The sequence below is a fragment of the Chelonia mydas genome, chromosome 19 (assembly GCF_015237465.2).
Source record: "Chelonia mydas isolate rCheMyd1 chromosome 19, rCheMyd1.pri.v2, whole genome shotgun sequence".
Lineage (NCBI taxonomy): Eukaryota > Metazoa > Chordata > Testudines > Cheloniidae > Chelonia > Chelonia mydas.
Genome location: NC_051259.2, coordinates 8749530 through 8765156, shown reverse-complemented (window position 1 = coordinate 8765156; position 15627 = coordinate 8749530). Strand labels below are relative to the sequence as shown.

The 15627-nt window shown below is 45.2% G+C and overlaps 1 long non-coding RNA gene across 1 annotated transcript; it reads right to left on the bottom strand.

The window, feature by feature from the left end:
* Positions 1-2546: 2546 nt before the first annotated feature.
* On the bottom strand, positions 2547-15383 carry LOC119563986. The gene is made up of 3 exons (XR_005222827.2): positions 15209-15383; positions 13422-13569; positions 2547-5400 (listed from the first exon to the last, which is right to left on the bottom strand). It is a non-coding gene; the product is annotated as an uncharacterized LOC119563986 (long non-coding RNA).
* Between the last annotated feature and the right edge of the window lie 244 nt (positions 15384-15627).

The following is a 15627-nucleotide window of genomic DNA, read 5'->3' as shown; positions in this document are numbered from 1 at the left end:
TATTGGGGATAGTGTTCCTGACGGCTTGTAGTCCATCTTTGTGTGGAATGTTGGTGTAGAGGGCTTCTACATCCATAGTGGCCAGAATGGTGTTTTCAGGAAGATCACCGATGGATTGTAGTTTCCTCAGGAAGTCAGTGGTGTCTCGAAGATAGCTGGGAGTGCTGGTAACGTAGGGCCTGAGGAGGGAGTCTACATAGCCAGAAAGGTAGTTCTCGCCATGCTTCAAATGTGGTCTCAGATTGGGATGTCACAATAAGCTAGGGCATATGACTGCATGACAGTAGTTTATAGGTGGACGCTCATCATCACATGGATGGGATGACAGCTTGCAATTCATCCCCTAAATTAATACATTCCCTGTGCACCCTCTGGGAGCTGCTGCAAACACACAGGGAGGAAGTCTCTGGTAGCTTCAGTGCATTGCCAAGGAACGGTGGGTGGGAATGCTGGTGGCCAGAACCACCAACAGAGCACAAAACCTCAGTACAGATGGCCGTAGTCCTCCACGGCTCTACTGGGATCTGCCTTCTTTGAGGGGTGCTTTTCCAGGGGTCGGGGGAAGAGGGAGGAGCACATTGCCTAGTGGCTTGTGTCATCATTAACACCTGTGCCAAATGGGTGCAATTCTAATCTGTTTGTGTATCACGCCAACCTTCACAGATGTGGATGACAGCACACCGTGCCAAGCAGTGGAGAATCAGAACCGCTACCCAGAGTCAAGCGGTACTCTGTATGCGTTTGGTTAGGAGCTGTAATGACCTGCAGTTATTTTTGGCATGCTTTTGCCTTTCAGTGAAACACACCAGGAGTCAGACCACTGGGAACAAAAGCTCCGGCATTTACAAAAGCCAGTTGGTTTAATCCCTCCTTTATAGATTTCTTTGACATGGATTTGCAATCGCACTATTTGAATAATTGCTTGCCACATAGCAGGGTAATACCTGCTAAGTCACTCTTAAAGGGATACCGCCAGCTTTCCAGTCATGGGTTAAATCCTCAGGTCCTGCTTGTTTTTTGTGTAAGGACTGAGCAGACAATGAGCAAAGCCCTCCAGATTGGGCCCCCTGTATTTACAAATAAGGGGCCATGTTGATCTTTGGTGTAACTCCAGTGGAGTCAGTCTGTGCCATTACACCGGGGGGGGGGGGGAATTTTACTGTGTGTAACTGTTTGTGCAAACAGCTGTGCATGTGACACCCTAGTGCCCTATGGATTCATAGGCGCCGACTTTCTCTCTACTCGGGGGTGCTCGACCCTCTTCCACCCACGGTCCCGCCCCCATTCAACCCATCCTCCAACCCGACCTCTTCCCCCCGCCCTGCCCCCACTCCTCCCCTTCTCCCAGGGCTGCAGCACCACCCTGCCTCTTCCCCACCTCTTTCCGCCATGTTGAATGCGCTTGTGGTAGACTGAAGAGATGCTGGAATTTTTTGCTCACTAGATTGGATCTCAGTGAGAAAAACATCCCCGTGATTATAGCTGCCTGTTGTGTCCTGCATAACATCTGTGAGGCAAAGGGGGAAAAGCTGCTGCCAGGGTGCAGGGCGGAGGTGGAGTGGCTGTTTGCTGACTTTGAATGGTCAGGGCTATTACAGGAGCCCAACGTGGAGCTGTGCAATTGAAGGAGGATTTGAAAGAGCACTTTAACGGCTGCTAGGTGTGTTCTCCATGGTGGGCAATCAGGAAAAGGCTTTTCAAAGCCCCAAGGGGAGTTTTTGGAGGTGGGGGAGGGGTGGCTTCTGGTCTTTGTGAACCCTGGGCAGTGGAGTTTAAAATGGTGACCGGAGCAGTCACTGTGGCAGGGCATGGGGCATTGTGGGACAGCTGCTGGAGGACTGTTAGGGTTGACACGGGTCACGCAGCATCTACACTCGCGCTGCGTTGACTTAAGTAGGTAAAAAATGGCTCTGCCATTTAGGGAAGTGGTTTTACTATGTCGCTGCAATGGGGCGCTTACATTGGCTGGAGACAAATGTGAGTGTAGACACAGGCACAAATAGGTGGATTCAAGGTGACTTATGTTGACCTGACTTTGTAGTGTAGACCAGGTCTTAGAAGAAATTAAATTTGGAGCTTAAAACTAGCTGTCGTCGCTTTAATGCTCACGTCTTCTCCTCAGGCTCCACATGTGCTATCGGTCACTCAGATCAATTTTCAGCCATTCCGTTTTTCCATCCTAATTTGTGCTGTCAGTTTGAGATTAGCGGCAGATTTGCCACAGATGTGATCAAGAGAAACTTCTGACGGCAAAGAAAGGGGGAAAAAATACACACACTCTCACACACAGAAATCAGGCAGTGTTGTTTTGTTTAGCAAAAGTAGAAGGAGTGTATTCGTTTCATGAATGGGAATGAAAACACCACATTATATATCCCTCTAATTAATTTCACCACTAGTCTTTAAATCATTAGCCCTTTCTGGTTTGAATCTGCTCTTTCTGGAGAAAAACAAGTAACTCAGTAATTGTCTAATAAAGATCTCGTCCTTTAAATCAAAAATAGAGTTTGCAATGTAGAGACTAGTAATCGGACCCGTGACCAGTTGGTAGTAAACTAGTATTTATTATTTGTATTGCAGTAGGACCCGACTGTGATCAGGGACCCTACTGTGTACACACAAGTAAGGGACAAAGGTAGCTGAAAGAGTTTACAATCTAAATAGGCAAGACAGACAAAGAGTGAGAGGGAAAGTGCTTTGCCCAAGGTCACACAGAGAGGCCACAGAACTCAGGTATCCTGACTCCTAGTCTGGTGCACTGTCCATTGGGTGGTGTTTCTTCTCTCCTAGTCGGTTCAGGTACCCCATTATAGATCTGTTATCTGCCCCGCCAACAAAGTATTTTGGCACCTCAAAACATTGACAGATTTGTCTTTATCCCCATTTTAGAGATGGAGAAACTGAGGCCCGGAGCTTAAGGATTTCTCCTCTAGAGAAAATGAGGTTGTGTTAGAACACAGTCTTGGGAAGGCCTGGTGATAATTACACAATGGTCAGTCAATGGTGACAAGGACCATCTGATGTTTAATAGCCAGCAATGGTTAAATCCGACTGGAATGGCAGGGTTAACCTAACCTCTGTCCTTATCTACAAAGCCATGTTTAACATCCTGTGGATTAACACAATGCCACTGGTCATGCCCAAAGTCACTGAGGAAGGTTGCAGCCGACTCAGACCCAGGAGTCTTGCACAGCAGACCACCGCCTGAGCCCCAAGACCACACTGCTTCCACTGACCCCCAGGTCATTTTTACGCAATGTGTGGTGAGCTTCCAAAAACGGAGGTCTGTGAAATAGAAAGCCTGGGCCAAATTCTGTTCTCCTTACCGCCACAAGACACCCTGTTGGAATCTCCATATCCGTATGCTACCCACAGTGATACCTCTGCAACCCCATTGACTTTAGTGGACTGAATCTGAAGGCAGAATTTAGCCTTCTGGATCAATGTCTGCTGGGGGCTGTTATGCTCCTGGTTCATGGCAGCTCCTTAAATCAAAGCATTGAAGCCATGCACATGCTGCAGCTTAAGCTGGTATAAGTTATATCGCTTCGGAGTGTGAATAACACCCCCCACCCCGAGTGACGTAAATTACACTGACCTAAGCGCCAGCGTGGACAGCACATCTTCACTAGCAGGTTAATTGTTGCAGTGAAGCCGTAAGCTCTGTAGTGTAGCCATAGCCTGCTCAAGGGGAAGACACACAGCTCTGAGCTTTAACGATCATATCTGCACCTCATGTGCATTCACACTGTACTCATTAAACTCCCAAAGTCCTACACCTGGTTTGCATTTTGTTCATTATGAAACCTGGCATGGAGAATCTGGTGGCAATCTCTTTTTTGGTTGTTTGCAAGTCCGAGTCAAGAATCTGGAGTTGAATATCTCAGGACATTATAAGCATCAATAAAAAAGTATTTACCTTTCTTCCAGTATTTATGGCATTCCCTGTATTTAGCATGGAAAATACCTCTAAAACCATGGTGTAGTTAACTACCGTGAGTGGCAAAAGTCCATTTTTTTCCATGACCAATGTAACCTCGCTACATAAGGAGTATGTTCCCTGGTAAACAGGCTTGGCAGGATTTTTTTTTTTTTGAAGGATTATATCAATGTTTGTTTTTACACATTTTATTTCAATCTTTATTGATTTAAATTCTCACAGTTCTGGGAAATTCTGGGGGCCAGAGAATAGGCAAGTCAGACAGTAGTTCTTTAATGACCAAAGATGTTGAGATTCAAAAAGTGAAAGGTTATAAGCATTAGAACACAAATGGTCAACATCACACATCAAAATATACAAAGTCAATAGCCTTAAATCAAACTCTTGTTGAGTTCTCAAGCCGCATTTTTCTTACTTTGCCGGTCAGTTTTGATTATTATCGATGGAAATATTTTTTCATTGCCATGTATTTGGTGAAATCGACATTTACCCACAGTTACAGATAGAAATCTAGCCCTTCCAAGCCTGCTGTTAAAGGAGCAGCCCTGCTACCTATTGTTATCTATCTTTTCCCAGGTAACTTCCTTCACAAAGGTATTCATTCATTCATTACAAACTACTTGTACTGGGGTTGAATCTATTTTGGTCTAATGCAGAATCAGACACATTCCTGTTTTTTTTTTAAAAAAAAAGTCCATTGTTTTCCAAGAGCTCCCAAATTAGAGAGGCTATTTCCTCCCACATGGAGTTTCCATAGACTTTGCTTTCCCCTCTAAATTTGCAGCAAAGTGTGTTGTTTTGGGGGGTGGATTTATTTATTGTTTTTACTCAAGTAGCCAGATTTATAGTCACCCATTCTGGTTATACGTGCCAGGGGATCTTTAACGTCTATATCTTGGATTGGGATCACAAATAAAAAGGCAGCAGCTCAGAATAACAGCTATGTCCTATCACCTCACAGCTGGAAACTGACTGCAAATGGGCTTTTGATTTTTGAGGCCCCCAGCTCTGAAGTGAATGTGATGCCCACTGAGCTGCCGTAGGTGCAAAGCTTCAAACACCATGCCAAAGGCGAGGGAGTTTATTTCCACGCAGAGAACAGCAGCACTGGGGGAATACACAGACCTCTGGCTCTTCGTTGGCATCTGTCGTGGTGCAGGTAGACATTTTAAACAAACCGAGTCTTTCCTTGCAGTGGGTTTTTCCTTCCCTGGTGCTGGTTGCAGTTGCTAGCTTGACAGCCCTGGAAGCTAGTCTTGTGGCTAAGGCCCTTGCTGAGGATTCGCATAGGTTCAGATGGGAGTTAGGCACCTACTTACCTTGGAGGATCTGGGCCTGCTCAAGATCACATCGGAAGGCTCTGGAAGAGCCAGGAGCCCAGTGCTCCTGGGCACCAGTCCAGTGCCTTAACCACAAACCCCTTTTTCTTTCTTGAGCCCCCAGGGCTGTTGATCAGGTTCCTGAAAAAGATGCGAAAGTCACAAAGATTTGTGTGTGGGGGGGAACTAAACAACCGCTCTCAGATGACAGTGATTTCTATCTATTGTAGGGTTTTCTACAGCAACCAACTCTTTAGCATCTAGCCACTGATTTGTGACCGGATAATTAAAAAAACAAAATCATTAATTGGCACCCTCCTAGCAATCTAATTGGCTGCCACGGCTTCTAATTGATACACTGTCCAACACAGCTGAAATACATCAAGAGGCTTTTTGCCCAGGGACTCGCATGCAGCCCATTCATTGAAATAAAATGCATCCCTCCTTCAAGTGAAAAAATGCTGGTGAATTTGAAATAATTAAAAGCCGCATTGGCACAAACCGTTCGCTTAAGGTGACCTTTAAGACTGAATTGTGAGGCTTGTTGTTAGCTGGCCCTTCCATTATTTTATCGTCGGCCAAGAAAGGAATCTGGTCTCAATAAAGATGGACCATAACAAAGTGATTTTCCTGGGACAGCAAGAAAAACTAGAGTTGAAAACCAGATGACAGCCCTGACGCCCTGTAATGAAAGGGCAAAATGAAATACCTTACGGGGTGCTGGAGTTGAAAGCTTTATTTTACCTTGTAAAAGACAAATACTGGTTGGGCTAAATTCTGCCTTGGCTTCCAACCCTGAGACACCACAGAAGGCAGCGGAGGGATACACGCAGTGGCAGAGTTTGGCTGTAGACAGGTAACCCGCAGGAGAACTGTCTGTAAAATTGTGCTTTCCTCAATATGGCCAGTGTTGGTCATTACTTGACTTCTTGTGCCTTCTTCGGAATTCACAGGGTCGTAGAGTTGAGCGTGAGAAGGGACCATTAGACATCTAGTCTGACCTCCTGTGTCACTTGGGCGAGAGGATTCCCCCTGATTATCCCTGTATTGAGCCCAGTAACTAATAGCTACCGTTTCCTATTAAACAGGAGCCATGGGAAACCTATGCTGTTCCCCAGGCAGGATGGTGAGAAAGCAGGAGACCACTCCAGTGTCCCAGAGGGCCCAAGTTGTTATCCCCACGGAAATCAGTTAGCATGAAACAGCTTACACTGAAGCTTGGTTTGTGTCCCCACCTGTCACCGGTGTGGCTGGACCCCTTACCCTCAGGATTCCTCCAACTGCAGGTTTGGCAGGATTGTCTGAACCTGTCCTGATTAGAAGAATCTGATTCTGGCCAACACGGGAGATAAGAGACTGAGCTAAATGGACCTGTGGTCTGGTCATTCTGATGTTGCTGGGATTGCAGAGATATGGATGAGGTTTAAAAAATAATGATGTATGTGGGTAACGTTAATTGGGTGCATTTAGGTCCCAGAGCAGCTCATCCAAGGAGTGTGTCTGTTGCAAACACTGCACTTCATAAAGAGGTGGGAATTGCCTTCATGCTATGGGTAGCCAGAAGTTAAGCAACTTGCAGGGAGGTCACAGAGTGACCCAGTCAGTGGCAGAGCGAAGATTAGAACCCCGGGGTTCTGACAGCTAGCCCCCTGCTCTGCTCACTAGGCATTCATGCTTTCCCACCATGCAAGAGAGAAAGGGCACTTGATGGACTGAAAAGATGATACATTTGGATATTGTTTAAAACCCAAGTTACTATAAAATTAACACTGGTGGAACTTGCTGCTGCAGGATGTTGTTATGGCAAATTTGTTTAATCTTCTTAAATTAACATTCCACTTTTATATGACTGGGAATTGCATCTGCAGGTACATTAGCTAGGATACAGATGACAAGGCTAATCAGCCCACAAGCTTCAGGACATAAAATTATCTCTTGCAAGAAGTTTCCTTTCCATGACATAGTACAGTACAACGAAACACCGTGGTCCAGATTCTGATCTCCTTTGCACCAGAGTAAATTAGAAGTAACTTGGTGTTAGTGGACCAAGAGAGTCAAGATACCAACTAGACTGGCCCCTAGTCTTGGTGGCATGGTAATCCCTATGTTCCTAGTAAAACTGTACATGGAAACTGTTCTCAATTTGAGGTAATACGAAAATCTATTTACAGTATATATTTAATGCTGTGTGGGTTTCCTAGACGTATAAGAAAAAGAGATCCTGTCTCTTTAAGTCTCTCCTTGCAATACATCAGCTACACGTTCCTCCAGGAGACGTATGCTTATTAAATATTCCACTGACACTGGTGTAGTTAGAAGGGAATGCGAGCAAAACCAAACTGACCCTATCTAGATTGAGAGAAAACAAAAAGGGAAAGATTTTTTTTTTATAGTAGGTGGTTTAAAAAAAAATATTGAATGACGTTTCCTATAAAAATACAAGCGCCCGTTTCACAACAGTGCAATCTGGCTTTAAAAATCTCCTTTGCCTAATACAAAGTGGGAGGCTAGGCATTGTACAGCCAATGATCATATTGCTAAGCAGCCTGCAGCCTGGAGAGCACATCTAATTCATTTGCCAGTGGGTGAATTGTAGGGCCTTCAGTCTTTAATAAGGCAGCAGAGCCCATGGAGAAGTCCCAGCTTTCACAGTGCCATCCCACTCTGCTGTAGTCTTGAGGGTCTGAAACAAAGGTTTGGCGCAAGGGACTCCTAAGTTCCAGCACTGGCCCAGAAAATGACTCACTCTGTGACGCTGTCTCCTGTTCTCTGTGCCTCAGTTTCCCAATCTATACTACGGGGGTTAATAATATTGCTCTCACAAACGGGTAAGTAGGTAGATTAGTAAATAGATTCATTAATTAGTAGATTGATTAGTGCAGCTGGTTGAAAAATGTCAGTTATTTTTCAGGGGAAATTTTATTAAAAAAAAAATCCGCAAGTATTTGTTGGGGGTTTTTTGAGGGGGGGAGAAAACAAACCCATTATTTTTTCAGTTTTCAGTACAAATGTTTTTTTCAAAAAATGAAACCTGGAACATTTTACAGCAAAACGGGAGAGATTTTTGTGTTTTTAAAAAAAAAAAAAAAAAAAACATCAAAACAAACCAACCCAGAAAATTTCAGCCAGAATGAAAATTTCCAGTTTGGTCAAACAAGCTATTTTTCATTGAAAAAAATGTTTTGATGAAAAATGTTCAACCTCTTCTGTTAGTTCGTAATATTTGTAAAGCAGCTTGATGGTAAAAAGTTCTGTAAATGTCAGGCAATAAGCCTAAAGTTTGAATGTAAATCCTAAATGGGAGGGGCAAATCCAGTGATGTTTTGAAACCTATGGAATTAATTAGATTTCTATTGGCAGATATATTTTATAATTACAAAGAGAGTTCCACAAACCATTGTTCCTTTGTATTTAATATAAATATACCAACTTGTATTTGCTATGGAATAGAAACTTGTGAGGTACTCCTTGTTTGAAATCTGCCATGCTTCTAAGAAAGCCAAGGAAATTTAAAAAAGCAACAGGAACAGAAAAAGTGCATTGGCCAGGAACTCATATTTTGCTAGAGCCAAATGGAACTTGAATGTCAAAAGAGTTTAATTCTGTTCTTGATAGAAGAACACATTGTTTAGACTTGAAACTGAGTAAAAGGATTCCTTAACCCAAACTCCAATCTAATCCCTGCCCTAGTCTTGAGCTCTCATCTAGCAAAGCACTTAAGCAGCTGCTTAACTTTAAGCATGTGGAATGAGATTTTCAAAAGGCAGTTTGACAGCTAATGGAGGTTGGGCACCTCATTACAGCCCCAAATGTTAAAAAATTATGGGCTGGGTCTCGCCCTCAAAATAATACCTCACCATCATGCTGTATTTGGGTTATTTTTACTGGCCTTCTGGGTTTTGAGCTTTTAGGGTTCATGTTTTCAATCTTTTCTCCCCAACCATGAGGGCCAGAGCCTGAGTGTCTCACGTAAACACCTGACTCCAGGAGCTGGGGCTTTAAGGGAAAAACCCAACCATCGCAAGCCTCATGATAAAATGGTGAGAGATGGCGACAACGAAACCGTCCCCATAAGTGTTTCAGTTGCACCCAATGGGTGTACTAGCATATTTAAAGTGCTTTGCTGGATTGGGGCCTGAACCCACAAACTAGGCAATCAGATACCACAAGGACGAGTGTGGCATAAATGCTTAGATAGGTATACCTCAAAGGGATTTAGGTGCCTAACTCCCAGTAAAATCGATGGGAGTTAAGTACCTAAATACCCTGGAGAATCTGGGCTTTCCCATCTATCAGTCTGTGGGCTTGACTGTTCTCTCACCAGGAGTAACCCCGTTGAAATCAATGCTAGTGGAAATGGGAAGAGAACCAGGCCCTATAGCTCTGTATCCCTTCCATAAAACAGCCTGAATTTCTACAGGTCGAAGGGAAAGAATCTCCTCTGTACTTTATACCTCGCCCCTACTGCTTTCCTCGAGACTGACATGTAATGTGGCTCAGTGAAACTGGAACGTGGGTGGAGTGTGTGTGTGCGCGTACGGGTGTGATTTTTCTTTTTTAATGGTGGAAAAAGTCTCCGAATCCACCTCTGCCCACAGGCTGTGGGGATAATGCTCATTTTTTTAACCACTTCAAAGGCTCCCTGATAGCAAACTGCAGCCCACATTTGTTCTCATGTATCACACGCTTCAAAACAAAGAGAAATAAAAGCCAATCCCTTTCCCAAAACTGCGAAACAGAAAACAAACCAAAACACGTCATAGTCCTCTACTTGCAAACCTGCCCAGGGAACTTGTGATTCAAATGGCCACACAAGAGGATCCTGTCTCAGAGGTGAAGAACTGTGAAATTGAAACTCTTGAGATTTCCCTCCCCATAAAAAAGAAAGGGGAAAAAATACATCAGTGCTATTTTTCTTTTAAATCCAGAAAATATACCCCAGGTACCCTAGGGCTTGAGGATTTTAGTACAGTAGCAGATAGAGGATTCAAGGGAGAACAGGTCTCCAGACACAACAGACTTACCCAAGGTTACTTAGGGAGTCTGTGGTAGACCTAGGGACTGAGCCTAGAGATCCATCCTCTCTGCTGATCACAGATTGTCTCTGTGGCCTGCCTCCACAGGGCCCATCTCACTTTGTAAAGAGGAGGCAACATGGTTCTATAGCTGAGGCACTAGTTCTGCCACTGACTTGCTGCGTGACCTTGGTTAAGTCACTTCAGCCCAGATCCTAACAGGTATTTAAGCTCCTGACTTCCATTGAAATCATGGGATCTGGGCCGTCCCCTCTTTCTGCCTCAGTTTCTCTATCTGTAAAGTAAGGGATAATGATATGAATGCTGCTTTGTAAGATCTGTTGAGATCTAAGGATAAAAAGCACTATAGAAGGGCTAACAATTATTAAATATCATTGAAAAGCATATTAAAGCCAGCACAGCTGCTACAGAAAACCTGATCCCCTTGTTTAGGGGATGCAGCTGGGACAAACCACGTGGTGACTTGGCATTTGACAGTGGTACATTTGCATCCCAGGTTTTAAAAGGCAAAAGAGACAGCTGCTTTATTCCTGAAGCTGAGCAAGACTCTGGCTACCTCTTGTCTTCCGCACACTAGGTCAGCTGTCCAACTCAGACCTATTGATTTCATTTTTTGATAAACACATCTGCTTACCAAAAAGATGATGCTGTCGGATCAATAAAGCGGTGCCCTTTTCACCAGCCTTTACAGATTTACACGATACAAATCCCAAACGGAGCCACTTTACTGTTGGCCAAAGTGTCTGGATCTATATGAAACCCAAGATCTTTTGAACTCACACATTTTAAGATGTCTGATGTCCTACTTTTACAACAGAGGCTGAAGTGTTGGGGCGATTTCGTACCAACATTGCTTGCTTCTGCTTTTTGGAACACGTTCTATGGGCCTGATCTGTAGGTCACAGCACCATTGACTTCAGTAGAGCCATGCTGATTTACACCAGCTGAGGCTCTGGTCCTGCATATTTTCACACCCCTGATTTGCAGCTGCATTGAGAACACATTGCAGTTGTCAGATAAGATAATGATCAAAACTGTTTCTTCTGTTGCGAAAAAATAAGTAAACATGATAGTTGCTGATAGGTGGAGTGACATTACCAAGATAAAAGATGGCATTAAAAATTCATGATCTGTGTTACTAAAAACTCCTTAGATTAGTAAGAATTTACAAAATCAACTCTACCCTTCACCATGTTTATCTCATCTTTGTTTAGTTTTTCCACTTCAGTTCAAACCGGGCTTCTGTTTTTAGTTAGTTTCACTTCTGGGGTCTCATAGGCTATTCTAATTATCTTTATTATTCGTATTACAGCCACACTCAGTGACCCCGAGGAGGTGGCAGTTCCATTAGAATGAGGGCTGCACAACAGAGAATTAAAAACAGGCCCAGATATGTAGCAGGTGTAAATCAATGTAGCTCCATTGACTTCAATGGCTATACCAATTTCAGTTGATTGTTCCAATTTGCACCAGCTGAGGATCTGTGCATGCACCGCGTCCCATTGACTTTAACAGGGAATCTGTCCTGCATGGAGCACATTGCATGATAGGGGCCTTAGTTTAACACAAGGCAGAGCGTGCTGTCAGGGTGCAGCTGGGGCATTGTTGGGGCTTTCAGCACAGCACAAACATATCTATATTTGAAACCCTTTTGCACTGACACTTCATTTTCTTCAAAAGTGAAAATAAAACCTTTCGTAAAACAGTTTGATTATTTGACAAAAATCCATGTTGGGGCTTATTTAAACCAGCTGTCAGCATCCCATTCATTAAGAATACCTCACCATCCATGTGAGCACCTCAAAGAGCCCACCCCACCGAATTAAGTCGCACAAGCCCCACTTGGGAGATGAGTATTGTTGCCCCTTTTATATGGACTGGTAAACTGAGGCACGGGGCGGGGAAGTGGCTTTCTTGAGAACTCAGAGTAAATTAGTGACAGGGCTGCGAATAGAACCCTGGTCATCGGAAAAGAGCTCTAGGCTCATGCTCACAAGACGTCTCTTGGGCCTTGGTCTGGTAAAGAAAATGAGGCACCATATTCCGCCGACAGAAAAAGAAACAAATATAAAGAATTTTGCCTTCTCCACTACAGGATGCTGATAATGTGCAATTTCTCTCAATGCTTATTTCCTCCCTTCTTATCGCCACAATCTCAAGCTGTGTCAATGCACTCCCCAGTCGGATTTCTCACCTACAGTCAGACTTTTGGTCATGATTGTATCTCTTTGATGGTCTCCCCAGTCTGTGCGCTCTTTGGCTGTGTTTCCCCGTCATCAAAGGCACTTATCAAACGACCGGCTCGACATACATGGTGCTCTCAGGGCTGGCAAGTCAGACTCATGTGTCTGCCTTCCAGTCCTGACCAAGTGTTTTGCCTTCGTCCCAAGCCACTGACACTCAGCCTTCAAATCCTCCCGCCGGGACTCCAGACCAAACCAGGAAACATCATCCCCCACCAGCCTCGATGCAGAGCAGGGGCTCAGCTCACCTACACACGCTGGCAGAGCTGTTGCATTTTGACTGAATATTATTAGTTTTAACATTTCGATACAACAGATGTAACCAAAGAGACACAGGACAAGACAGCCACACCATGCAGCATAGAAACAATCAAGCCCACTGCCTAGCAGTTACATACTGGCTAGGTGGTGAAAATTAAGGACATATAAGGTATTATTTGGTTCATTATTCCAAACAATGCCTTTAGATCATCGTATATTTCTGAGGCATTTTACATAGATTAACCCTATTGACATATTTACATAGACTAATCCTAACCCTCCCTGCTCCAAATCACTGATGTTCTAAGGCTCCGAACCTGAAAATTCGTTGTGTGTGTGCACAGTGGGCCGTAGGCTTGGGGGTCTAAGGCAGTCAGCACACCGGGCAATGGTTCGGGCAAGGGAGGGGGTGAGGATTATTGCTAAGAAGGGAGGATGGTGATGGTTAGGAGGCTGCTCAAGGACGAGATGAGGCAGATTGGAATGAGTGGTGTGTTCCCAGCATAGAGGGCAGAGTAGGTGAAGGGGGGTGGGGCAGGCTGGGCGAAGCAAATGAGCTTGGGTGGGGTCTGATTCGGTCCTGGCTCAGAGCGGTGAGTGGCACTTGTTGATTCTACTGTACCTGACTGTTCTCAGCAGCTGTAGTCCCCCGTTGACAATCACAGCACCTCGCGGGGCTAGTGTGAGCTTTCCATGGCCGATCCCAAGCTGTTTTCTGAAGACCCCGGGTGAGGCAGGAGTGGGAGGAGGATGCTCCCACCACAGGACGCCTAATGAGAGCAGAGCACGTTAACCAAGGACTCTGGGGTTAGCAGCCAGGTATCCCGGGGCCAGCAGCTGGGCACTCACTCCCGGCCGCCCCCCATCCCACAATTCAGTGCGTGACATTACCAGACCGAGTGGGCCGAGGCAATGGACCGGAGGGCTGGAGAGGGATGAGATTGCTGCCAAACTTCTGGAGGAAGGGCAGAGAACTGAAGCCAAACAAGTGTGTTGGTTTTGAATGAACCCCGAAAGGCCACATAAAACGGGCAGGTACCTTGCACTGTGGCCTAGTGGATCGGGTGCTGCATTGGGAGTCTGGAAACCTGGGTTTTATACTGGACTGCTTTCTGGGTCCCTGGGCACTTCTGGTTTCACTCCCTGCCCTGTGGGATAGGGCCTTCTCTACACACAAACATTGCCTGGCTTTAACACTATGAGCATAGTTAACGGGCACCTATCTCCCCTCCCCAGTTTGGATACAGTTATATTGCTACACACATGCTTAGACTGGAAGAGCTGTTCCCACACTGGATGGGAAATAAGCCATACCAGTATAAGACACCAATATAATTGCGTCCACACTAGGGGATGTACTGGTCTAACATACCCCTAACTGACATAGTACAAAACCTGTGTCTAGACCCGGCCTAAGGGTTTATCCAGGGGCAAGCACCATGGGGCTCCAGTCTCAGCTGGGGCCTCTAATACAAACAAGAAAAAGTGTGGGAAAGATACAGGCTTCCTTTAAATCAGGCTTCTTTGACTGATTTATAATTTGGTCGCCTCCAAGGGAGATCAGTCAAACGAGGGCGCACCAGTAATATTCTGGGTTTTCCTGGCTTGCTTGGAACACTGTCCTTGGATAGCACACTCCCTGAGACCACAGACCAGACACAAAAATCCCTGCTGCTTGCCATAAATTGTTGTTTGTTTTTGCATCGCTGTTAGCAAGGGCTATAGTTAAAATGGATGGGCGATTATTATATATTCCCCTGGTTTTTTAGAATGGGCAGATTTTTTAAAACTGAAAGTGGAATGAGAATTTCTGACCCCACCAGGGATGAGCTGAGGTTTGGGTTATTTTCAGACTCTCTCTCTATGGGCCAGATTCACATTGGATTGCTGTGGGAGGAGGGGAGGGAAGTGGAGGGAAGGAGATGTGCATCTCCATTGGAATCCACTTTGGATTTGACCCTTTGTGTCTATGGGACCTTGTGCGCATCCCAGGCTCTTATTAATGGTTTGGGGCAACAGGAGACAAAGTCTCAAGAAGTCAGTGGGACTTCTTGACTATTGTGTCTTGTCTAGTTCTGTGTACCCAGGCTCCTTGCTGCATAACCTCCCCCCAGTCTCTATCTCCCTTTCTTGGACTCCTCCCAAACCACTTGCTTCTCCCTTAATGTCACTCCCTGTCTACATACTCACTGGGGTCTATTGTTGCCCCTATTATTGTAGCATCCAAACTCCTCCCAGGCAACAGTATCATTCTCCTGCTCAGCCTGGTGCCATCCTTCATGCACAGCAGCTTTGCATTTCTTGCTGGCCCATTGCCACCTTACTCCTCAAAACCTACCCCATTCTCATCACCAAAGATCTCCCCACAACCTCCTGCACCTGAATTGCTGCCCTGTTCTGTTTTCTGACCTGTGCTTAGATGCCTTCTTATCTCCTTCTATGTGTCTCGTAGCATGTCCTTTTCCTTTGTGGTGCTAGATGAATAATACTCTCGTGAATCTGGTCACAAGTCCAAGTTAAGTCTGCATCTTGATCCAAATCTGCCCTTCCTCAGAGTTTGGAGGGACAGTTCTAGCTAATCTTGCTCTCTCTGTGTTTATACCACGCCTATTTCCGTGGTGTCTGAGGGTTCGGGGTGAATGTGCTGCTTTGAATTCAGCCCTGGTTTAAAGGTATGTGTAATGTGCTTGGTGGTGCATGCACGGTAACTTCTCAAATGCCAGGTGACACAGAACTGAGGTCAGGACCAAGAGGCTGCAATGCAGCAAGACTGGGCTTCTGCTCAGCTAGGTCACTCTGGGGCCACTGAGCTCAGCAATGCAGCCCTG